This window comes from Anopheles bellator, chromosome 1 (genome assembly GCF_943735745.2).
Source record: "Anopheles bellator chromosome 1, idAnoBellAS_SP24_06.2, whole genome shotgun sequence".
In the NCBI taxonomy this organism is placed as follows: Eukaryota; Metazoa; Arthropoda; class Insecta; order Diptera; family Culicidae; genus Anopheles; species Anopheles bellator.
In genome coordinates, this window is record NC_071285.1 from 44,796,679 (window position 1) to 44,823,333 (window position 26,655).

Sequence of the window (26,655 nt, forward strand, 5' to 3'; positions counted from 1 at the left end):
GCGAGCGTTATGCTGCTCGAGGCCGGTTGTCATCATTCATCACCTGTCACCTTCTAGGGCCGTGCCGACTACATACCGGTGCGGTGCCGTCTCGCGCAGGAGAACCAGTTTCCCCCGAAATCTGCATGCCCTGCGTCGTCGGGGTGCAAAAGGTGTTGCGAAAGGGCAACCGATCGGTCGGAATGCCAACCTCATGTTTCCCCATGCGGACGGCGCGGACTGCGGACTGATCGGAGCATAACCTTTAGACGTGCAAGCCGTGGGCAATAAAGCGGGGCGCAGATTCACCCCGATAACTGTATTATTTTCAGCCCTAAATAATGTGCCCACCGTGCGTCGTCCCTTGAACACTTTTAATTCCACCGTGGACCGCGCTATTGATACCATCATTATGTTAATTAATGAAGCTATTAGGTGGCTGTATCGCTAATCTGTCTTTAATTTCAGTTTTTTTCCCCCGAAAATGCCTACACGCCTTACTCGCGCATGCATACGCTTTCGCTCTCCGGCGCTCTCTCTTTCTGGTTTTAATTGACCAACAAATTTGGAACTTTAAATAACCCTCCCGAAAAGGGGGGAAGGCCTGAGGGGCCAGGCCATCGAGCCCGTGTGCCAGACCTTTGCCCTCTCCGTCCGAGATCCGAAAGGTTAAAGACGGGTGAAAAATGGTCCATTTTTTATGAGCTCAGTTGTGGATGAAAAATGGACGCTTTCTTCCCGCCGGTGAAGCTACCGGGACACGCCTGGCGATGCGCGGCAGTCCGTTCCGATTGTCCCTGTGATTGATTCTAGTTGACCCCCGCGTTGGCGACCCCCCGTTCCAATCGCTCCGATGATGGACATTTGCACCCCGGGAGGAAGCCCAAGCAAGAAGCCGTAAATATGTAAATTTTGATTCACTCTCCACCAGCACTCAGATAAAACACCAAAGTTCACCGGCTGCAGATAATTTCTACACATAAATCGAAACTGCTTTTCATAATCAGCATCAGCTGTGCGGGGCTGTCGATGGCTGCCGATGCGCTCGGGTGGAGGCCGTTTGAAGGATTATTTATAGAACATCGAGTTTTACGACCGGCGAGTGATTATTGGCTTTAGGTTGAGCGGATCAGTCCCGAAAGCTCCCGACCCATTATGACGGTCAGTTTATTCAAAGCACTCTCCTAATGAGCTGAGGAATATGCATAATGTCTGCCGGTCGGTAGGTTTTAGTTTGGGCATCAGTTTGAATCGGTGCCATTACGATTAAGATATTTTTGAAGATTAATAGTAACAGTGTCTAGTCTAATTTACGATTCCGCTCATATCTAGCTCGCAGCCCAAAAAAGAAATTGACTCTTACAAAAATCACCAGGGTGAGATTTATTTTGCTGCAGACCTTAAATTAACAGTGGCCATCAGCAACGGAACGCGCACAGTTTCTCCTCCGATTGCGCGATAAGGAGCAGTAAATTTGGCGGACACGGTTTCACATAAATCTATCGCGATCGCGATGGGTCCGTCGATAGTGTGCCTTGGTGCCATCGATTGGAAAACATCACCCGGTCCCCGGTGGAAAGCCCATGTAATGCCCACATCAAGATAAGCGTCCCGGCACCATTAAACCTAAGCGGACCTAAGCGCGATCCGTCATGCGGAGTGTTTTTCTTCTTCTTCTCTGCCGGACGCGAACCCATATCGAACGCAATTAGTCGCCACAACAAGAAAATTCCACCAATGGCCAATGAAAAAACACGGTGAAAGACTTGCAGCCCGATGTTTAGCTGCATCCGAGGCCACATTCGAGCGGCCCCAGATCGAACCCTTGATACTGCGTTGTTCCCGTTTTTTTTCCGCAACTTTGCCCGCTTTTGTCAACGGAGGACTCGGATTTGAATCCAAGGCCCGAAAGCGAGCGGCCCCCCCGCGGAGATGGTGGCAAGTCGATTGCGCCCGGGCTACCGGTCGGAAACGCGATACGGCAGCGCCCCAGATGTCAACCACAGATTCCAATCGCACGTCGTCGTCGGCGGTGGCGGTTAAAAAAGTGAAATTAAAGCAATAGGAAACACACGAGACCCGGGCCGGCCCGGCCCTGGGGCCTCGAAATGATCTCGAATATAATCGATATTTTATTGGTTCACAAAACGTGACCCTGGGCAAGGGGCCTGGTCCTGCGCCCGTCGGTTTAACATAAAAGACGCGGCTCCCGGCGGCGGCCCCAGAGGTCCCAGCGAAATGAAGTAGTAAAAGGCAAACAACAGATCCCACCCGGGGGGGGGGGGGGGAGTTGTTGGTACAAGAATCCATTCGCTAATTAACGGTGCACCGAGATCGGTGGTCCGAGATTCCCCGGGACGCGGCCGCATAAAAAGGGCGATTTTCTTTATGGGTTTTCGCTGGCCCGATTCCGCTCTGTTTGCCGTCCGCCAGCAGCAGCATCCTTCTGGGAAGGTTCTGTGCCGTGCCGCTCGGAAACGGAAGGCAAAAATGCACGGCATTCCGGGGGATTTTGTTTTACTCTTCGGTTGGGTTTTTGTTCTCGCTACTTTTCTCCTGGCCGGGGGCCCGTCCCGTTGGCCCTTTTCCCGGGGGGCGGGGAGAAGGGCTCGGAACGCTAATCCGAGGCGTAGCTTCCGCGTCGGAGTCTGAGGTGGATCATTACGGAACATTAAAAATTGGTGCAACGGAACTCTCTAATTTCGTTGCGGCACCCCGCATCGCAAACCCGTTAAGTCCCCGGCCATACCCGCTGGGCCGCTGGAGAACGATGATGATTTTATGTTCTGCCCTCGGTCTCAGTCTCTGTCTCGATTATGCCGGCTTAGCTCGTTGCGTTCCGATTTCTCCCAAGACGGAATCGGCAACCGAACCGAAATGTTAATAGTTTCTCGCTCTCCTGCGCCATGTGGCCAGCGGCGGGTGGGCCTGTTCGAACTCAGCATGCGCACGCCGGCCACATAAAAGTTCGCAACATAAACCATCACTAAACGATCGGCGCGCGGCCCCATTCGGGCGTTTGTTTACCGAAACCAACGTGGCGGCCGAGCTTTGATTCCTGCGCGTCGGCGGAATTTATTCTAATTAAAATGTTACTCCCCCCCCCTCTTCTTACCCCCGGCACGCACCCTGCCGCCACCACAGGGTGCCGCGGTTCGCCTCGGTTTTAGCGATCGAGGCGAGCGCCTCTTTTAAGACGTTAATTGAAACGAACTGTCAGATTAAGCGTTAAAAGCGAGACGCCGAAAGTAGTCCGCGGAAAACTCGCGGCGCGGACAAAACGCTGGTGTCCCTAGCGTGGTCCAGGTCTGACTCCAGCTGGGCCAGGAATTCATTTTCTCCTACGAACTCGCACTCTCTCTCTCTCTCGCCTCTGCGGGCTTAAAGTGCGGTGGGGAGCCCTGATTGCCCTGCTCCTTACTGCACGGTGCGATCGTTAAGAGGATTTCAGTGGCCAGTCGGTCGGTGGGTAATTCAATGATCGGCGTCTTAACGGCCAGCCGCGTTTCTGGCTTCTTGGCCCAAGCTTGGGTGGTCCTGCTCCCAAGGGGCCACCGAACAAGGGCGAAAACTGGAGGCCAAAAGACACACAGGCACAGAGCGCATCATAAACTTCCGTTTTATGAGCCCGCAAGCGACCAAGCGATTGGGAGCCACTTTATGCACCGGTTGTGTCCGCATTTGTATATGTGTGCGTTTGTGTTTGTTTTTATGACCCCACAGAAGTGACCGCAGACGTAATGAACTTCAGCACGAAAAAAGGTTCTACCGATAGTCAGGAGCTAAGTGGCGATGGCGAGCCTTTAGTGTTGTAATTTTACACAAAATGTAACATATGGGCTGGAGGGTGTCGGGCCCAACAGTCCTATTCTCCGCTTTGTCAGTTGGTATTCACCTTCAAGAGAAAGCTGTAAAAATTTCATCATACAAGGTGTGTGTCATCAAACAAGTTCTGTTAATTTTATATTTACGCGGGCTACGTATATCTGATTTCGATTTTTTTATGGCGTTATGTTGCTACACATGTCACTCACTTATGGTGAAAAGTCCGACCATTTTGAGTAATCAGTCAATTTTAAACAGCTGTTTTCCTTGGAAAAGATTTGGCTCATCGTCGATTTTTGTCTATTCCAAAAGTTTGATGGCAAAAAATCGGTATCAAATGTTGGGTGAAAAATGAATTTAACATTTCGAGCGCATTTGAAATGTTGGCTGCGGATTATGCTGAAGCTATTACGGCGAGAAACAGCGTTTATGGGTGATTCAAAATGTTTTCAGAGGGCCAAGAAGATTTGAACGTCGAAAAGCAAAGTTTGGTCGAATGTGAACAGTTTTGCTTACAGATTTGTTCGACTTCGAAAAGACAGAACGGCTAATAACGAATATTACCGCAAATTATGTGCAATTTGTCCGAAGCAATCCCTCACAAAAGACCGGATTTTTAAGAAAACCAAAATTAAGAGTCGGGAATTGGAATTTTTGGCCCACAAATGATGCCACAGCCATTCAGCAGATCTGGCTCTCTTTGACTATTTCGTGTTCCCGATACTCAAATTACCCCATCGTGATCAATTACTTTTGGAGTAGAGAAAAATCGACAAAAAATTGAGAATCGTAAATACACAATTATCAGAACTTGTTTCAGAACAGAATCAGAAAACCTCGTATTACGTACTCATAAGTTTGTGAGTTGTTATGCTAAGAGTTATGCTATTTTCAAATCAATGGATCAAAAACTATTTCGTATTTAAAATTTACACTATTTCTAAAAGGGAAAAATACCGCTCAAACGAACCAATGGCTTTGAAAAGTATTGTAGGGACTCCACTTAAGCAGAAACAACAATAAAATGTTAGTTTGCTGACCAAATAGGGCGGTAATATCAGAAAACATAAAACAAAATCGTTTTGAATAATCGAAAAGTGAAATTGCATGAGTTGGCTGACATTGTAGGACAGCAAAAGAACAGAATATCAAAAAACTCTGTACAATGTGGATGTCGCAAACCCACGTGTTAATGATTCTGAGCCGGAAAAAAACAAAAGTTTTTGCGTCGTGATGTGAACCTCACTCCGGAGCCAAAACGATCGCAACCATCTGAGTGGAGCAACTGGTGAACCTTGTCCAAAGCGTTCGAAAGCATGGATTAAGCCTCAACTTCAAGTTCTGGCTTTCGGCTTCGGGCCGATAGAAGCCGTTAATGGAAGCCGCTAACACGAAATAAGTTGCACTTTTTAACCGACCGCCCGTTTCAAGGTTAAACGCAATCCAAAACTCCTGCTTCATGCTTACTCGGCATGTCCGTCGGTTCTTTGTTTTAATTATCATCCTTTTTTGCGCCGCCGCCGCCAATTTCGGCGCAGGAAGAACCTGCTGCGCTTGTGCGGATCGGCAACAAAGCCCGTCCTGGTGTGGCGATCGAGTATTGGCGATGACCTTCCAAAACCAGTGTTGGTACCCTGGGGGGGATTTCCGAGAATTTTATCAACAAACTCCGTAAACCCCAAAAACCGGACTGCAATCTCGCTGAAATGCTAAGCAAAAAAAAACGAATATGGCGGCCCCAAAAAGTCGATTTCGATGGCGGCGTCCGCAGCAAAAAGCAAACGAAACATCCTTCGCTGACATTTGTCGTGGCGAAGCGAATGGCAGCCGAGCCGAAAGGCGGCCACCGGCCACAACAACCGTATCAACTCCAACTGAAGTAGCTGAAAAAGCGGTGGCCACACACGAGCGATGTCCATTCGCGAGATGTCCGGCGGCGTTTCAGTGACGGCGGGCGCGAAATTGATTCCTGCGCGGCGCAGATAATCAAAAATCACTTTAGTGGTGTGGCGAGCGTGAAAACCGATGTCGTTGTCTCCCTAATTTCCCCGCTCCACCGTACCGCCCGGCTCGGCCCTGCTGCCCCTTACGATCCGGGAACCGGCAGATGTGGAGTGCAAATTAAAGCCAGGGCTCGCGGAACCAAATGGTCGATTCCGTTGGGTGGCGCGCGACTTGGGAGCGACCTCCGCGACCAAGAAATTAATCACCGACTAATCCAGACCGGCGGGCCCTTCGCGGCCTCTGGACATCTAAATTGGCGGAACAGACGCTGGCGCTGAAGCCAGCCGACACGCACATCGCCATCGGCCCCGGATTAGCGTCCGAGTGTGTCTAGACACATTAAGCCGCTCACCTACATCCTCGCTGGCGCTGAAGTCGTGCCGTGACCGGGTCGGCCAACCGACGACAAACCTGGAACACCTGCCAGGTCGAACCGGGACGTCCAGCGGTGCTCGATCCCAATCTGTCGGTGAACCCGTGTGTTGTCATCGTCGATCCGGGGCCAGCTGTTTGACGAATCACCGATGGAAGAACCCGAAATCTAATGCAAATACTTTCAGGACCATAAAAAACTCAAAAGAAGCCACGGCGAAATTAATTTAAACATCCCGCTGTCCATCAAGTCGGACCAATTCCGCCCTCCGACCGACCGATCGTGAGAATCTGCTGATCCGCAAAAAAAAAAACAATCTCGTCTAATCGATAATTAATCATCGGTCCATCCATTTTGTTATTAATTATTTGATAATCTCCACCGACGGGGCCCGTTTGGGAAAAAATAACCCGAAGCGAACTGAAAAGCCCAAAACGCCGCCCCAACCAAATGTCGAAAGTGTTGATTAGCCCTCTCGGCCACGGCTAAACCTAGTTCTTTCGCGCGCGCAGACCACTTTCTCCCGAGGCCGAGGCCGGGGCGTTAATCAGCCGAAAAATGGGGCTCGACGACTCCTCGAAGCACCACGCATTTATGAGGCATGTTATGATACCCTAATGACCTACCGCACCGATTCCAACAAAAACATCGCCCCGGCTAGACCTATTAATTTGCTCAAAAACTATCGCACTCCGGTCCGGTCACTCGGTCACTCGGTTGCCGCCTTTTCGCAGCTCATCAAAAGCTTATCCGTCATCAAGTTTACGGGATCGGGAGTGTGTGTTGAGAAGCTAATGAACCTGAACCCGGCCCGAAGAACCCGGGGCCGACGACAGTTTGATCGCGAGGTGCCGAAAGTGAACCGGAGAGGGTTATAATTTGTGGCACACTTCATTAGCCGAGAACGGTGCGGCCGACTCCCCTTTTCTATGCGGCTAATTTAATAACGGCCCGGGCCGGTAGGTCCACGTATCAGGAAAACGGTCTGTAGCCACAAGAGACGGTGATAATCTCTGTTGCTTTCTGCAACGTTGTGTTTTTACAGGCAGAGCTGTTGCCCCCGTCACACCGGTAGTCGGGATTCGAGAAGCCATGGCCGGGCTATCAACGGGGTTGACCTGAGCCGACACTAGGTAGGGCACTTGAGGTCCATAATGAAGCAAAATTGCACTCGTCAAGCCCAAACCTGGCCCTTTCGCGGCGGAAACCTGCAGCAATGGTTGCAATGGCGCCGACTTCTCATCGCGCAGTTAATGTAACTGTCATCTTGCCAAATGGCTGGGACAGTTCCGAGCACCGCTCGACCTCGCGGCCCTACAGATGGTGTAATGGTGAATAGCTAAATTTGTGCGATTGCTTTACCGCCATTGTTACCGTTTTATTCCAAGACCAAGACGCGGAGGACGACGACGAAATGAAGGTTTTGGGTACCATTGTTTAGGGGGGAGCCATCGTCGATTGTGGGCTCGGCACCCGACCGTCCGCCGTTTAGCGGGCGTCGTTTTGTTGCGAAAATATTGCCTGATTTAATCTGGCCACTATAGCTGCCACTCACAGCCTAATAACTTTATTGTGAGACAGGTGTGAGAGGGAGAGAGCGAGAGCGAGACGGAACAATAGCAGATACATTTTCAAACGTATGGCGTCCTTCGAGGCCTCTAAGGCCGCCGAGGGTCGATGGTGACGGATAAGGATAATGAGCGTAACCTTCGGTGCCGAAGACGCAAGCCGATCGACGAGGGTTTAATAACTTCATTCACCGTTCGCCTGCCATTCGAGAGGTGTTGAAGCAATTACAACGTGTGACTTTTGAAACGACACCGGGCGCGTGTCCTCGCCTGCGGAGGGCCGCGCAAATGAGTTATTAAACTTGGTCGCCCGCTTTATGTGCCCTAATCTCCGGCATTAACCCCCTTTCCAGGAGTTGCTTACGAAGATCGTACGCCGGCGACGAGGGCGCTTTCCCACCACGCCGGCTGATTGTAATTGATTAAAGGACTTCCAGTCGGTCCGCTTAAGCACGAAGTTAACCTAATTTTACGCCCCTACTGTTCCGGCCACCGGTCGATTCACACGATCTGCGGAAAACCGCAGAACCAGCGTCACCGTGACAGGCGAAGTAAATGGGCCCTTCGGGGAGCGTGCGGTGGCGCAGCCGCTGGACAGCCTTCGTCGGGCGATAGAATTACCATGCCGGTTCATCATTTCATCCCTTGCCCACCGTAACGGACACCGAGCGTGAGGAGACCGAGAGAGGTACCGGAGCCACGTCCACACACGGGCCGCGAGTGAAAGTTTCGCGAGCCAGCGAGTGAAATGGCGAAATCCAAAAACGCCGCGTGTCCCGCTGGGCGCGTGTTGCAAGATATGAATCCGGAGAAAAAGACACCCTCGGCCCATCTTTGTCAGGCCATCAGACGAATGCACATCTCCGATCTGGCTGTCGGCCCCCCCGCACCGGTTGGCCAGGAAGCGGTCCAAAAACGAGCGAAATGAACACTTGTCCGCAGCGCAGACGGTCTCCTGTCCTGCCCTGCCACACATAGCGGGAAGACGTGAAATTATGTGGGAACGGTGGCCGGACGGGCCGCCTGTTTGCGGTGTTGAGCGATGTTTTTGGGGGAATCGTAAAAGAAAAACAACACACCACACACTGAGGCTGCCGCCGTGCCTCACCGAGATGGTCGAAAACCCGTTGTGCGGGGAACCGGTGGAGAACGGGGTGGCGTCACGACGTCGGTACTTCTGGTAAACTATCCCGTGGTATTGTGTGTACCGCGCGCATCTGGCACACTTATTGCGCATTTACATCTCTCCAGAGGGGCCCAGAACCCGCGCCGTGTTCCCAATTCGATATCACGACCTAACGGACGGGGAGGCGAGAAGGAAGCTGTACCGAGGCTGTCCAAGGCGATGAGTGTGATGTACGCTCTTCAAAACTTGTGTGTTAACAGTACTTTTAGCGGAAGCAATTAGAAGGCTGACAAGTGGTACTGTAACAACGCTGCCTTCGGCCAACAAGATACTCTGCATGGAACATTAGGTTTCGGACATGGTTAGCCACAGAAAATGGACTTCAACTCGTATTGAGGATTGAAGTTACATTCTCAAACACATCCTCGGTCGTTTGACTGCTGGTCGAAAACGAAAGGAGAAAACTCTGAATCGAAATGGAACGCTGGACTGCTCAGGATGATCGAAGGAAATCACGAGACCTTCCGTAGAAGATGTCACCAAACCTGGTGAAAATGTTCGAATTTTTTTAAATAGCGACAAAATGTTGGCAAGTTTCGGTTGCGTGAAAAAGGATGTTGATAGGGGACTCTATGACTTTTTCACTTTTTTCCCAAAAGTGGAGATCCCTATGAAGGGAGGCTCCGCTACGCTTCGATAAAGGATCTGAACAAGATCACAAAAAAAGTTATTCGAACTGCTTCGAGGATTGGAAAAACCTTTGGCTCAACTATATAAAATCTGATGGGGATCAGACGATGGGGAAGAATTAACAAATTTACGTCAAAAAGTACCTTCGAAAGTAACGTACAGAAACTGGTATTAATATGGTGTCGAAAGATCGAGAGTGTCCTGTGAACACCCCAAATTCCATTGTGAGGAATAAAACGTAGCCTTAAAGAATGTTGTTTGAAAAAGAATCAAACGAAAGTTACTTCGTGCTAATATGTCGTCAAATGATTTCTCTTTAAGGTGTACTATTCGTGGTTCGAAAAACCTTTCAATTGAATATGTTTACGGAGAGTTTGAGCTAAATTTCGCTGTGTTATTAAGAAAATGTCCCTTCTTTGCTGGCTGTTAGTGTCGAAAGGGGCAGTAGATGCAATTTTCCTACAGTAATTGGACCGACTTCGATGTATTGGTTCTAAAATGAAATTAAACGATGAAGTAAAGAAAACTGACCAATGTCGGCGAAGGCTTCGAATATTGCATTACGGCTCGTAATGCGCGCTGACGTCATCTAGTAACGTTGTCAACAGCAGCGGCAGCAAACTAACACCCGCTGTGGCCGCGGTTCAGGAAAAAACCCCACGCTGTCCTTAATAAAATTAAGGAAAGTAAATTGAATCAATTCCCCCGTTAATTAGCCCACTTCAGGCGGCGGCAAGCTGACGCACAGTTGTTCCACAAGTCAATTACGCGTCGGTCTGCTGCCGCTGCTGTCCAATACGGCTCGTGCTCCCAGGGAATCCCAGGGATTCGAAGAAAAACGCAACGATATGCCAAGAAGTGGCCTGCCGCCCACGATGGCCGTGGTGAGTTTTCCGGAAAACCCTGGCCTGGCCGGTGAAGTCGGTGCAGCGGAAAACATGCGGAACGGAAATTCTACAAAAAGTTGGCAACACTCTCGCACTCTTGCACTCTCCAGGTGCCGATGATTATTATTCATAGTTGTTTGGAAACTTTTTTTCCGCCCTCGACTCCCACGGCGGCCATTAGCTGGGAACCCCCTGCGTAAAGGTGAGGCCAATGTCAGGTCGTTTTAAGCAAAAGTCCTCCGTTCCACACGCCCGTTAAGACCCCGATTTGTGGGGTCGCGCGAACCTTTCGGGCACCGGGTGACAGACACAGAGAGAGAGAGAGAGAGTGCCAACTTTTAAATTACTTTTCTGTGATCCGAAAACGACCGTGTAGCTCCGATCAGGACCCGATCGGACCGCTCAAAGGCCCAGCGTTTAACACACTCCGCGCTCCTTGGGCCTTTGGGGAAGGGGCCATTTCGCCAAAGCAGCGGAGCGCAATAAAAATGCAAATACCACGGATTTTACACGGAATTTGACGACGGAACGCTGTAATCGCCTCGTGTTTGACGTTACCACTTCTGCCGTGGATTGAATCTCGAAGTTGTTTGCGAAACAACCGAACTTCTCGAGAAGAGGCCGAGCAGCACAAAGCACAGCACGTTTCTTTCCTAACAAGAGCAACACGGCCAAAGAAGGCACGTCTGAGTCTGAGCATTCCTGAAGGATTCTTGAAGAAGGCGAAGGCCGGCCGATCCTTTCGGAAGAGGCGGAACATTGTTGCCCTCATCTGGGTCTGGGTCGGTTTCCGTGCGTACGGGTCGTTGATTAGTTTGTGCCGGCTCACTTGTCACAGGCCCAGCCAGACCGGCCGGCCCGCCTTCTGGGAAGTCCTGCTCCGGTCCGGTGTCCACAATGTACAAACCCGGGCGATACGATGCACCGAAGTGAATGAATTCCTCGAGGCCAGGGGCCAATTAATTAGAAAGCCATTCTTTTCTCGGAAGATGCCACTTTGTGATGGCGAACATCGAAAGTTGCGCAACACGTTCGGACTACTTCCAACGTTAAATTTGCAAAAAAATACATTTGCAAGCCAATCCGGATCCGCAACGCAGATTTATACGCCGCCGGATCGCCGTGAATGGAGCCCGTTCCCCTGGGGAAGCCCATTATCATCCTCACCGTACTTGGCAACCAGCGCGTCTTGGCGCCCGTCCATTGAGCCGGCCACTTTAGAGAAGGTCCCGCCGGCCATTTGACACTTGTCCGTTGCCGGGTGCCGGGCGCCTTGCGCCGGATGCACCATCCTTCATCGGAGTGGCGCACACAGATAAGGGATCGATCGAGAGCCACCTCTCAAGAGTCCGCGCAAGATGCGCCCGGGAAGGAAGCACAACACAATGGCCGCGGCCGGTCAAAGTGGTTACGCCGACGGTCGGCTGCGATTCGATCTGCGATCTGGCGGCCGACAGACACTGAGGCGGAGAGAGAAACAGTGGCCCTCTCTAGGACGTCGAGTGCGTCGTCCCGGTCCCGATGGTCGCGCCAAGATTGCGCACCGTCTTGCGAGAGGCCGGGCCGGGTGGGTGCTAACTACGCGAGGCCATCACAGCGCCTGCGCCTATCCGATGGGAATTGAAATCATTAATCAATCGTCGCCGGCCGAGGCCGGGCCACCGAACCCGCGCGGATCGCGAAGGCAGAGAGCCCAGGGCCGCGAAGGCAGAGAACCCAGGGCAGAAGATTGCGCATCCAGATAAGGAGCTCGAAAGGGTCAAACTGAAATTACTCTGCGCCGCTACTGAGGCGCAGCTGATGCTGCCCTAGCCTGCCGAGCGCCCTATCTACGTCTCGGCATCGAGCCCGCTCGCTGGATGCTGGGCTGGGCGGATGGTTTCACTTTTTTGCGTTGCCTTTGTGCTGTCCCCGACACAACCAGCTGTTGGGGGGCGGTGGTCAGCATAATTGCGGGCGGGGATATTGTTTTTTGTGCCGCCTAAATGAATTCATGCTGTGAGAAAATTTAACGAAACAATAGCTTTCCAGTGGTGGGTCGAAGCGGAGACGACAGACGATAGGCAGCGATCTTGGCCCGAGGCTCAGCATAAAGTGTATGCCCTTTTATTTGAACCAAATCATCGTTAAGTGGTAAGCATTAAGCAGCATCGCAAGGCCTCAACGCACCTCAAACCTTCAACCGTTTGTAAGTTATTTAATTTTATTCTCGATTGGAACCAAATTTAAATCCACACAAGGATTCTTCTGACTTGCTGGCATCTTCATGCTACCGTTGGCTCCTACCGTTCCTATCCCTTATGGGCAGCCATTTTGACACGCTAATTGTGCACTTTTCTGCTCGCTCTCTTCATCGCCAGCGTCAGCGCCAGCGCAGAGCCGGGCGATGCTATCGATAATGGGCGCCAATTATGTTATCATTAGCGAAAGAGCGAGAGTGATCCTTTCACTCCCGACGCCGGCAGCCGATCCTGGCCGTAGCAGTAGTAGTGGCTGCGGGAGCCCATTTATCACACACCCGCAGAATGGATAGTGACGAGGTGGCGTGATAATCGTGGCCGTCAGTAAGCGAGTTAGACGCCGTCGTCGGCGTTCCTCGGGCAGTGGGCAGATGAGCACTAGCACACGACAGTGATAAAAAGGTGCTAGCTCGCATGTTAGCACCGTCATCTGCGAAACGGTTCCTTGGGTAGGGTTTGGTCGTTTGGACGCTGCTCAAGTGGAATCAAGAAGAGAGGCCATTAGAGGGGGCGACGATGAATTCTTGGCGCGTTTGTCATTAATTGAGCCACACGGTTGTGTGGTCGACCAGCGTATTATACGACTGGTTCTTTGTATTTTCACAAGTTAATTTGTTTAAAAATAAGGGAGGGTACTATGCGCGGCATGTTTGGCCAATTCGGGGAAAAACACATGAGGGCTGTTCAAAAAGCATAGCGAATTTAACGATTTTTTTAAATATTGGTTTATTCATGAATATCTGTTGGATGTTCTTTAAAGTAATCACCATCAGCTATCAGCTTGAAGCACTTCATCAATTCACTTTTGTGATCCTGTTCAGCTCCTCATTCTATTTCGTCTTTATCTCCTTAAACGAAACGTAGCGTCGTCCTTTTATCCGTGAACGTTCATGTGTACAGTACATTGCGTTAAGCATATTTACGCTGAACTTTGCATAATTTATCATTTGCATACTTTGCTTAATTTATCATATTTTAGTTCGGTTCGTTTCTTACCGTAAAAGGGTCTGTAAAATGTTTCACAGACTCTAACTAATTGTACAAGGTGACTCATCGTCGTCGTCGTCTCAATCGATTTTCACAAATCAACCATATTCTGAAACTTCAATCTATGCCATGAGTAAATTAACTTTCGTCATGGGTAAATTAACGCTGCATTGAAAATAATCGTTCAACTGTGATCACTGTCTGTGCTTATTGTTGCCGAATTTCTTCTGACTTCTTTCCGTGGGGCTATTCGAAGAGTAAGATTTTTGCCAGCAAACCAAAGACGACTAATTCTCAAAAAACGGCATATTATATACTAAATAAATCTTATTCATTTATTAAAATCAACTGAAAAATGGCGGAGTTATTTAACATTTAAATAGTAAGTATCACGACGAAAAATCACTCCAGGAGGAACTCTTAGTCCGATAGTTTCAAGCTATCGATTTACTAAACAGGTCCACCCAACTTATCTCTCATTTTCTGATGCCTGTTTTGAGACCCTTGCTCAAGAGATATCCGATCGATAAAAGTGTGGAAACAGCTCGCTTGTACCCTGGCCGGGTTCGTTTTCATGGTTGATAGTTTCTTAAACTGTGCCATTCTTTTGTAGCTGAACCCGAACCAGATCAGTCCGCCCTGGCTTGTGGCTGGCTTAATTTCGTAGCATAATAATCATAGTGATGATCATAATCAGCGTGCGGCGCAATCACGAACCGATCGCGCATTCCTTTTCGCCCGCCACAGCGCCCATTGTTATCTTGCCCGGCTTTCTTTGTCGACGTTATGCTGCATCTCCCACAACCGCCCGGGGCCACATTTTTCCCGGTGACGTAGTTGGTCCACGGCGTTATGCAGCGATCTTCGCCGTCCATTGAACTGATTTCACTTTTCATTGTCACATCGAGTGAGCGAGCGGGCGTCGCCTTTCTTCGCGGTCGTCCGGCTTTGTTCTGTGCCCGGCCATTTCTTCGCCCTTTCTTTGTTCCAAAAGGCGCGGGTTTTTACGGCAATTTGGAGCGCGAGATCGCGGACTGTGAACGGGAAAAATGATTCCAGTGCCGGTCCACTTCTTGGCGGTCCACCGCTCAGCCATTGACGGGTTTATTATGTCGAAATCGGGCACGATAACGGTGAATCGGTTGACACTGATTTGCATTTCCATACGCCGCCGCACGCCTTTCGGATGGCTCAATCAACGGCCCGGGTTTTGAGCGTTCTGAATGCTTTTCCAATCAGGACCGGGGACCAGCGACGAAGGTTCACAATTAGTGGCCCATTGGTACACCACGACTTTGACGGCCGAACCGGTAAAGTGTTTGACTGTCCAAAGGATAGAGTGTCAAAGCCCAATATTGGACTCGTGGCAAACGTCTTACAGAATAGAATTACGCCCATATTCTTCTTCTTATCCGGTGCGACAAACACCAAGCAGTCTTGACGGGAATTGAACCCAGGTCCAGGCCAATATTTCGCCCAATTCAACGGTACTGACCGTATCCAGAAATTACCGATAAGTTAGTGAATTGTTTCCATTACATCGCACAAAGTGAGAGAAAGTGGGTAAAAGTACCGTCTATTATGCTCTACGGAGGTGGAGCCTTCCAGAGAACTGTGTAGTGGCCACGCTGAAGTGCTCGTTGGGATGGAACCATTTTAAGGTTAACCCGGTGAATTCGGTGAATTCGGTGAATTCGAAGCTGGACACCGGAAAAAGTGACTGTCGGTTACCGGAAGGGTTCATATTTTCGGGGACGGCTAAATTACACGCTGCTGGACGGGACGCGTATGCTGGATCCGCCGGTGACATCGCGGGACACGATAATGGCGCCCGCACCGGTCACTGAAGCATCCCTTTTCGCGTGCTTACAATTTAATGCTTCGATGCTACGGAGGTAATTGGACAAAGTACTTTCTTGGGATCTCGGGGTCCAGTGAAAGCGAACCACACTCGGTGACGCAGAGCGGCCGATGGGGACAGTTTTGAGAATCTGAAAATTATCCGTTTTTAGATGTACTGGACTTTCTCTTCGCGACCGACGTAACGAAGGTAGCTACTGAAAATTCGGTGGCAAGTGAATTAGGTATTATTAATCTGCGTGATTTATGTGGCGCGTTCGCCCGGCATCGTTAACTAAAGCTGTGCCACATTAACTCCCGGATTGGCCCTGAAAAAAATTTGGACCCCAGAGCCAGGAGATGGCAGTAATTTCTTCATTCTGGTGGCCCCAATTGAGTTATTGCCACACCTGAATCTCTCACCGAACATACCCACGTCCGTGTATCAATAACCCGAGGCCTTCGGGGGGTCCCCGTCCCGAGAGGTGAAGCGAAAACATGAAAAATCGACATTTTGTCTCGTAAACGATGGCAAATAAAGGCCCCAAAACGAGAGCATAGCCGGGGCCGGGACCGGGACCGGGACCGAACATTCCATTCCCCGTCCATTCCGGCCCAAAATTCCAATCCCCGAACCGACCGGCGCTGTGTCAGATTTCGGAGAGCTGACCACAATTCGTGAGCCGCTAGTGTGGCCAATGTGCCGGCCAGGTCGTGGCTTCTCCTCGTGCGTTTGGCATTCGATGCGGATTTGGCTCATAAAGAAAAAAAAATAAGCCGTACCTCGATTTATGAAACAAATTGCTCGCTATTAGCATGCCGTCCGGTCGGCCGGCCCGAACCGCACGAATCCGCTGTGCTCCATAGCTGGGGGGGAACCCATACAGGGTCTAATATAGTTTGAATTGTCCAAAACGGGCAGATTCGGAAGGGGCTTGACAGACAGATCAACTTCCTGACCTACAATCCGACAAGGCGGCAAGACAAGGAAATGGCACCAAACTGTCAAGAGTGTTCCCTACCGAGCTGACCGGCAAAGCGGATCCAGACCTTCACTTGAGCCATGCGCAATCCGCTGTGGATCCGCAAGGTAATTTAATATCCATTGCCAGAGCAGTCCAGCTGTCTTCCCCCCCGATGTGACCCCACGAGACAGGATGCAGTAACGGGTAAGCACGGAGCTCAATCAGTCAGTCAGTCAGACCGCCAACCCTCGCACGTAATCAGCTTAAGCAAACTCAAGCCATCTTTCTTTCGAGATCATCCCAAGTGCGAATCGAGCTCCCCCTTCGGCCAATGTGGAGTCAAGTCAAACGAAGTCGAGTTTTTATGGTTCTCTTCCTACCCGAGAGGCAAAAACGCTGCTACCTTCCTTTCACTGTCTCTGTCCGCAAACCTCATCCTGAGAGGGATCCGAAAAAGGGCGCTCCATCGCACGCCCTTTTCTGTTGGCTTGTTAGCGGGTAAGTTATTGCGCCATAAACACGTGAGTTTTATCGTGAGAAAAGCGCACACGCGACCGCGTGTCACGTACCGCAGACCGAGGCGGCATCGGGTGGCATCGGCGAGATAGATAGAGGGATGGATGACTTTCGTCACCTTCGAATCGCGAGACGATCTCTCCCGGCCGACGTTTCTTTCGAGGCGTCCGCACCACGTGTGCCGAGTTTGTTGCTGGTGACGATGATGATGATGGTTTTACTTCCCACACACGTCCCGCGACGTCCGTGAAAAGTGTACCGGTCGTCGGACCGTTGAACCCCTTTTAGTTTCAATCCGCCCGCCCAGCGCCCAAAACATGGCGATAATGCGCACCTTCGCGGCACTTGAAGCGCACGCGTTTTATTGGGGCCACTCGTTGGTTCATGTTCATGGGTGATGTACTGGCCGACCATATGACAGCGTTGTTGGAGGTTTTACCAATTGTAAACCCCACCGTTTTCCAGGTAACCATTAAAGCTCCCATGAAGCGCGTCGCGCAACACGCCGTAGTAGGAAGTACAGGGTGGTCAAACAAGCGCACACTTTTTCATTTGGTTATAAAGAAAAAACGAATGAATATTTTTCGATGCTTGAATTTTTATTCGAAAGGCTAATTCATGCCATTTATGTATAAAAATACAATTTCGGTTACAAAAAAATTGAGAAATATGAACAAGGTTTTTCCAAAGTGGTAGGTCGTCAACTCAAACGGAACGATATTTGAAAAGCACGTTTCATTGAAGCTCATTTCCATCTCAGTGACTATCTTAATAAGCAGTATTGTGGTTCCGAAAACCCACACATCGTGCAAGAGAAGCCAATGCACCCAAAACGAGCTACTGTTTTGTGTGGATTTTGGCTGATTGGTTCTTCGGCAAAATTGAAGCCGAGAACTTGAAATTTCAATTGCCGAAATAGGAACAGATACAATCGAAATTGTGCCCAAAAATAGGTCGACCGAAGGAGCTACTGCCAACCCAATCATGGTGAACATTTGACTAAAATTGTTTCACATAAAAAAATGTTATGAATCAGCCTTTCAAAAAAAAAATTAGGGAAGCATCGAAAAATATTCAACCGTTTTTTTTTGTAACAAAATGAAAAAGTGCATCCATTTTTGACCACCCTGTAGTACGGCAGGGAGCTCTGCGGGTTCGCAACTCGTTGACAAGGCTGATAGCAAGCTAACGACAGATAATAACGGCTAGGTAGCCACCTGGGCTGGACAAATGATTACTCGAGTCTACCTCCCGATCAGATTGAACTCCTGACAGCCTGTACCAAACAAACCTTCCTTAAGGTATTGGGCTGGGGAAATTCTCTTTGAAACGAATTGTTGCTTAGGAAAAATCTTCGAACCATTTAGATCCCGTAAGAATTGCCCAACATGAGTTACGCAAATTAAAACGTCCCTGACTCTGTGGCGGTCCGTTGCGGTCTCGGCGTAACAAGACTACGCGGGGCGCACTGTTGCTCATCTTCCCCGTCGGAACAGTCGGAACAATGGGGCGGCGAATGGGCTGACGTGTCGACCGCGAACGTGACACCGGCGTTGTTCATTCGCCGTGCAAACCAAACACCTCTCCCGGAGCCTCACTTCAGGAGAGCCCACTCGCCGAAGGGCCCTGCCAAGTGCCAAGAGTGTCGAATGCGGCGTTGCACCGCTGCTCTTACGTCCATTTAGCTCCACCTGAGTTGGCTTTCGGGCAACGGCGGTGGTGTGGGCCGGGCCCCGGGTGCCGTCCTCGTCACTTGAAACAAGAACCATTTACAGCTCATTAACCGCCACGCATTTGCACACGGCCCAGCCCAGCCTTGTGGCCTTTTACGAGCTTCCGCTGGGGAGGGCGACAAGGGCACGGAGGACACCGCCGGAGTCAGCCACCAGATGAAAGACTAAGTTGGCTGCACTTGGCAGCTCCTAGCTGCCCGGCTGCCCGTACGGCTAAGTTCTTCCGGATTTACATAGGCCGCGGCCGTTATGCAAACACACGCCCTCCGCAACGGGTTCCTGTCGGGTTCCATTAGGAGTTCGGCCCGGTGGTCGCCATGTGCATCCGGTGCTCGGTTGCAAAGTGTCGTAACTTCCTGCAACTGGCTGCTCCCGTGGGACACCTAATGGGTTCGAAACCTGGACGAAGGAAGCATTTAATTACATTCGATGACCGCCGGTTCAAGCGCAGGGAGCTCGGGTTTTCAACTTCAGCAAATCGCTGGCAAGTCGGCAACCCGACCCAATGTGGAGCCAGATGCTCAGAAAGCAATGTCGAAACTCGTAAATATGTGATATGTGATGTCAAATCGGTCTGGAACTTTTATGAGCCCAACGAGTCACCGGTTGTCGCGACGCCGAGCTGTGGCGTGAAAAGAACGCCAGACACATTGTAGCCGAGTCGTTGAGGCTTTGGGAAATCTAGGCTCTCGAACGACGAAGCCCGCTGTGCAGCAGGTGTAAAATGTATGCAAATCATCATCTATATGCGTGCCATATTTTGCATAAATGTGAGTCATACGGTCTACAGCGGCGCGCGATTGTGCTCCGTTATTTGGCACAGGATCCCTCCGCCTGGCAACGGACAGCCTTCATAACGCGGCGCTGTCGAAACCAATAAATGGAACGCCCGAGTGCGTGGCAGACACTTTTTTTTTGAGCGAATGAAATCCTGATCGCATTCCTGTCTAGCCTCCGCTAGACCACGCGCGAAAATAGGACCTCAGCAAGGGTCTGGAGTTGATATTGTTTAAAATGCGGCGTTGGAAAGGTGTTGACAATCATAGTGCATTGCACGGCGACATTTATCACAATCGATCACAGCACAATGCACCCATATGCGAGACGCTAATCGTCTCGTCTCGTCGATGGCTGTCGCGACAAGTTACTCCTTCAGGTGTCGGGCGGTTTGATGGCAGCCGTCGCAATGTGGCCATTGTCGTCCCGTTCACGTCATTATTTTCTGCACCACCAGACGATCGATGTTGAAATATTTATGCAAATACGCCGGGTCGACGCCGGGTTAGCGCGGGGCCGATAACCTATGGTGAAAAACTCCGAAAGCGGGTATATAAAAAATATTTCATGATTTCTCTCGTTCTCGTTCCAGGCTCCAGCTCCAGAGGAAGCAAATACGCGTCTGAAGCGGTGTGCAGTAAGTAAAAAACAAGTACATATTTAATGACCCGTCAGCAGGACTCCCGTGGAGTGTCAGAGGAATAAATATATGAGTTGTATCGCTTTATGCGTTGCGTTTGCCAAGATTGCTCATGTCAGTTGCAAACCCCGGAACTCGGGGCTGCCCTTGACAGGAGCCTCGATAATCGATACGTTTTTTTGTGTGTGCCCTTTTGCATAAAGGCCATCATCGTGCGTCCGTCCACTGAACTGCAGAGGGCTTTCGATATCAGCTGCACTGTGGATGGCATTTCAGTCGATAAAGCGTGCTTCACAAAAAAAAAAGTGAGATTCTTTCGAAATTAATTCTGCATTCTAGGCTATGAGGAATTCTACAATTCTCAGGAACTGAGCTTCGTCCAAATTGTGCAAAATGAATGCTTGAATGGATTACATGTGGACATAAGTTTTCGTATCACATTAGACTGAAAACGATCTACAGAATCATCTGAAATGGTTCGAAATGTGAAGTTGCAAATCGAAGCAAATCCTTGGCGAAACGCAGAGGAAATTTAAATCCCCAGTGAACATTTTCCGAACATTGTGTTCCCGATTTAGCCATTCATAAAGTAACAAAATAATCGGGTTTAGAAGACCCAAAATAAAACGATCACCATACTCTTCGAAAGACAACCAGAACTAACTTTCTCCCAAGTAATGCTTCAAGCAATAGAAAATGCCGATAGGCCCCCTCCACTCGTTTCGTATCGGAACTTGTCCTTGGCCGTTTCCAACAAAACTCTGCTCAGGCTCTCAGAAATATTCAGAACTCAAGGGTCACACTTCATTTCGTCCAGACGATGGCGCTCCAATTTCCCTGATGCAAATCCAATGCATTTTTATGGCTGGTCGTTTTTGAAACAAAGAGTAAGGACCAAACTCTTTGCGTGAAATACAATGTCCCGCTCAGTTTTCCAACGGTACAGGCATACGAAAGGGGCCAGATACGGGCCGAATTATCCTGCGAACCATCCAACTACGCAAGTTAAACTCTCGATCCGAAGTTCTCGACCCAATTCGCTCCCGATTGCAATAGCAATTTGTGCGGTGGCCGGGACCGAACCTCTGTCAGCCTCTCCGTAAAAGAGAGCGATGAATTCACCAGAGACGAATTGATTGTGCGAATGGTGATTACTTATCGTAAATCAGTGGCGCCACCATCTCAATCAGTCAATCAGTCCGGCCACCGGCCAGGCCCCGTCCGGGTTCGGATCCGGGTCCGTGTTCCCCCTCGCGACACCAAAGCCTCGTTCGAAACCCCCGGTCGGCCCGAAGAATGAAGGCAAAGCCATGCGCGCGGGATCCCATCACGCAGCGGACGCATCAATTCGCTCCAATTTATTCCAACTCCCGAACCCGGCCGTGGCTCCCGATCTTCTCAGGGCCTGGTGGTTCTGCAGCTGCTACCCCGGGCCCGAAACCCGAAGTTTCGGTTTCGCCTGGCTTTAAACGGGTGATTTGCATGAAATCGAGTTGTGCCGTGGGTCGAGACAGGAGCCGGATTATACCGTGCCGAAGGCGGTGCGTAACGAAATGTGTACCGACGGAACGTACACGTGCGTGCAGCGCCATCACGTCACGTCCGTGGCCTTCGATCGCACTCAAATCGTGTGCATTCCGAGAAAGGGCCGGCTGCCGTTCAGATTCTTGCACGAACCACCGGATTCCGTTTTGTTTCGCGTCGCCAGCCAATGGGTATGGGGCAGGGCCTCAAATCCCGTCCGCTTTCTTCCGAAGGATCTCACACCCATAATTGAATGCAATGTATCCCACCCGGTGCCGACTGATGATGATGGTTGTTTGAGGATGTTGTTGGTTTTGTGGCCACCACCGGCTGCCGGGGTTCGGTTGGGTTTGCTCACTGTACGCGAAATTAATAATAACACACCGTTGGCCGCCTTGAAGCCATTTCTTCCTTGTTTCCCCCGACGAGGCCGCCCGGCCGCGGAGCCTCACGGAAGGTGCGAGGTATTTAGAAAATGTTGTTAGAAGAAATCGGTAACCATCAATCAATCAATCAATCAATCAGCTAACGGGGTGGCCACGGTAAAGTTCGCGAGCCGCGAACGGTGGAGAAAAAAGATGAAGGGAAAACGAAAGGTCCAACCAGCGTTGGCCCATCGGGAAGGGTTTATGATTCATGCTTTAACACGTTTTCGATTTGTTCGCCCACCGCTTTTGTTGGTTTATTCCCATTCTCTCTTGCCCTCTCTTTCTCTCTCTCTTCTCAAACGAAGCCCTTCTCACGATGGGCCAACTGATGGGGCAGGGTGCGGCCCTGTGATGATTGAATCCCGCCGACCGCCCACCGCCAATAGGCCCGCCGGAGAAGGTCTTAATCTTAACCTTGTTTCTTTCGCCGTGTGTTTCTTTTCCGCCGGCCCGACGTGGCCGTCCGATAAAGAGGCTAACGGGAACAACAGCACACCCCGTAACAGCATAGTCACCGGCCGGCCGTCCGGGGTCAACCGCTGTGTAGCAAGCATCCTGCCCACCACGTCCCCGGGGTCTCCCCATCTTCTTGTTCATCATTCATCATATGCAACCAGCCGCGGCAAGAAAGCCGCGGAACTATCTTGGCGCGGCGAAAGAAAAATTAGCAGATGCCTCCCCCGGGTTTCGCAAACTCATCGCCCATTGGCAGGCCGGCCGAGCCCACAGGTGCCAGGGCCGGCGGAAGTGTTAACGGAATGCGACATCAGATTACAACTAGCAGCGGTAGGTGCTAGGGACCGGAGACACAACGGTGCATAACGCAAAAGTGCCAACATTACACCACGTTCCGAAGGTATCCCCATGGGGGGGACTGGGACGAGTTGATGAATCGGTGCCATTTCACGTGCTGAGCTGAAAGATTAAAGTCCGCTTCAGCCACCAGGATCATCGTACACTGGCGGTGATTGAATTCCTTCAACTATCCAGACTTCATAGAAGGGTTGTCTTAATTTGGACACTACTTGCCATTCTGCGCTGGATTAGTCTACAGACTGCAACTAGAGCAGTGCTGTGGAGAAGTCTGGATCTCTTGCACGGTCGTAACTCGAACAGGCCGGTCACCGTTTAGCTCGGAATCTCCGGACCAAGCCCCAGTTATGGCACTCGCCGTGGCGCACGCAACAGAGTACAATGGCCCCGGCACCAAGTTCCACACCAGCTGCACTCCACTTATGCCGGGGCGGCCCTCTGAGGCCCTCGTTGCAGAATACCTGCACACGGCGCAATCTGAAATCTGCAAATCCGGATTCAATTTCATCATTACTTAGCAACAGGAAACCATAATGGACATGTTGTGCCGCCGCCGGCTACTAATGGAGGGGCCGGGGTCTGAACCGCCGCCGCGGCCGCCGGTGGGAAAAGCTAATGGAAAACGCTCGTTAAATGTTCATGGCTTTTTAACTTTTCCGTTAGTTTCCCGCACGGCCTTTTCGGAAGGGCAGGGGTGGCCCCGGTCGACACCTTGCCACTTGCCACGTACCCATAATCGTTCCCGATAGTATCGTCTTCGGCTCGGCCCGGTGCCGATGTCTTGCGGTTCTTTATTTTGGTCCTACACCGGCAACGACGACGGGATGAGCTTGGCCCTGGCCACGGCACGAAGTGCCATTTTTCAATCAGGTTCCGGATGCCGGTTTTGGAAGATGACAAAACGGATTTGCAACCGGCGCAACAGGAGCGGACCGGTGGCCACCACCGGTTGGCCTGGTTCGAATTCCGGCCGACCGACTGTTGGCGTCCCTACTTATCGCGGCACAATGTGCGCACCTCGTTGCTAACAACCGGTGTGCAGTGCCAGGCCGCTAACCAGCGATTACCGTCCTCTTCTGTGGAACGCCATTCGGTGGGAAGTCCGGAGCAGGAGCGACGGGCGTTTTGAATGAAACTCCACAGGACCCCCAGACCAGGCACCAGTCCCCGTGGACCGACTTTTCCGTTTGAAGTTGACAGCAAACCTCTCGGTGGGCCCGGCCGTGTGCGGGAGGCTTAGAGAGCCAATCCTCGGCTCGGCACTGTCAGACCAGGGGGCCTAGAGATAGGAGCAGAAACTTGCCCAAAACTAACAGACCGGCTAGAGTCTGCTGGAGTTGGGGACAACGAAAAACTAACAGCCGTGCACCGAACTCCTGGCGAATGAAGGTTGGAATGAATTGGAAGCAAAAGTTCCCAGAGCAAGCCCTCAGCAGGAGCAACATTTCGTGGCCGACTTTGGTGAATCCAGTTACGTCAAATATGCTTCAGAGTTGAGAAGTGTTTTGATTGATGACATAAGGTGGGCTCCCGTCGTCGTCGTCTCTCAGGAAAGTCCTTAGCCAACTGAGATTTGTGTCGCTTGCGGTGGCGAAGGACAGGCCGTCTGTTGTACAGATGGAACGGCATAAAGTGACAGTTTGTGTCAAAAGTTTCACAATGTGGTTTAATAAGAGTATATCCTCCAGGTCTGCCACTCTTTCATCACTTACAAATTATGCGTGGAATAATATTTATTGTACATTCGATGGCCGGCATTAAAAGCAAATTATCCCCTGAATATTGGATTGCCTTCTTCATTCCGGATTTTTCTATCGTTTTTCCTTGGTAAAACAGAACAACACACCGGCGTAAACCAATGGCACCCAATCATGGTGCTCAATCCATTCAACACCATAAGCTACATATTGCTTCCCGATTGGGCTCACCGCTCGATAATGGCGGATTTATGAACAAATAAACATACAATTTTATTTTCGTTTGCTTCCCACCGGTTTTCCGGCTTGTTTCGGTGTTCGGTGTCTACACCACGGGTCCTCTGCTAATGGAACGGATGGCTTACGCGGCGTCTGCTATCGTCACTTGTGGTGCTCGGGGCTTAAAACTCCTCGGATCAGAGCTGTGCCAGGGCCCATTGGCGGGTTGCATCTGCTTTGCGCTCACGAGTCGAGAACCGGAACGAGGGACCTCGACTGGTGACAGTATCAATAAGCATAAAAAGTGTCTGTGACCGGTGCCCGGTTGGCTCAACTGGAATCGGTGACTCGCGTTTAATTGACGGTGAATTTATGTCAAGTACCCGCTGCGCCCGAGCCCCGCTGGACTCGTCGAGATTAGAAAGAATTACGTCCCGGGTTCCCGGGTCGGTTGCCCTGGCTTGGGTCTTTTGACTTTCAATTAGAGCGAGATCACTAATCCTTCGCCTAATGGACGGGACATCCCTTAATCGTGCATGTTTACATACGGGTTTACAAGATTCACTTCTTGTCCCACCGAGTGGGACCTCAGCTATCGAGCCCCTGGCAGGCCCTTGAAGCAAATAGCTGTAAATATTGTTACCACCGCAAAATTGTGCACCGAAGCGAAACGAATTAAACGCAAGTACTCGGAATGCCCGTCGGGAAAATGCGCACCGCAGATGGCAGAATTCGGAAATTAAATATGCCCGCATTCGCATACATTCGGCGAACGCTTTGGCTTTTCGCCGGATTATGGCCCGTTGGTTTACCATCACAAATTGCCTTTCGATGCTTCGTTTTTTTTTTTTGGTGGGGATGCCCGGAGCAAGTGGCCCCCCGATGGGAAGCGCGCGCGAATAGTTTCGTAATCGTAAATGGATGGTGGTGTTTTCACGAATTCCACGATGATGATGCCGCCATCATCATCATCATGTTGATGGTCGAACGATGCACACTCACCTGCATCGCCGGAGGACATCAACAACCCGGTTGCCATTTGACCAGGCCTTTCCACAAGGTGGCACTGCGGGATGCGATCCATCGAACACTTACGGCGTAACGAATGAGTTGCCCCGTATTTACGAGTATTGTTATTAAACTCGAAATATCTGAAACCTCCCCGGGGGCGGCCGGGTGTCCCTGAGTCCGTCCATTAGCCGGTAGAGCGTAGCCGCGGTGAACTCCGTATCGGCACTCGTATCGACCCACAAACAGACGTTCCAAGTCGCTGCATAGCCCCTCAACAGCCTCACCGAAGGAGTGAAGTAGCTAACCGGCTGTCACATAATTGGAGGACCCGAAAGTTGTTCGCCGAAAATTGTTCGCGCCTCTTTCGCAACTTCATCCACGGCACTGGCACCTCGGACTGAAGGAAGACTCTTCGAGAGTCGGACCAATTTATGGGGCGATTTTAGCGTAAAGTTGGTCGTGAGCCTTTTTTGTCACACTGGTGTTGCCACTGACAACTTTTAAAGCGTATCTTCCAACCAATTCAATGTCCTTTCCTTGCCAATCCCCGAAATTTAAACAATAAATTCTTATGCCTTGTCAGTCCGCTTATGGTCATGTTGTCCTTTTGCACCGTAGTATCTGTTGTAGGACTCCAAGGTCGACACCCGGCGAAGTTGAAGCAGAGCACAGCGTAGACCATAACGTTGATGTTGGCGCGCCGCGCAATCCGGCCTGACGCAGCCTGTGTTCCAATAATTTGTAATAAAGATGTCTTTTTGACCCTCCCGAGGGTCGGCAGCCTTCATCCTGTGAACGTCCCCATCAGCACCGG

The 26,655-nt window shown here is 50.7% G+C and overlaps 1 protein-coding gene across 3 annotated transcripts in view; it reads left to right on the plus strand.

Moving 5' to 3' along the window:
* The window catches only part of LOC131205929 (uncharacterized), a 74,211-nt gene that overhangs the window by 19,318 nt on the left and 28,238 nt on the right, over positions 1–26,655 (plus strand). For all 3 annotated transcript variants that reach the window (XM_058198243.1, XM_058198244.1, XM_058198242.1), the window contains exon 4: positions 20,102–20,146. The gene's annotated coding sequence lies outside the window, so the exon portion shown is untranslated. The remainder of the gene's footprint in view (positions 1–20,101; positions 20,147–26,655) is intronic.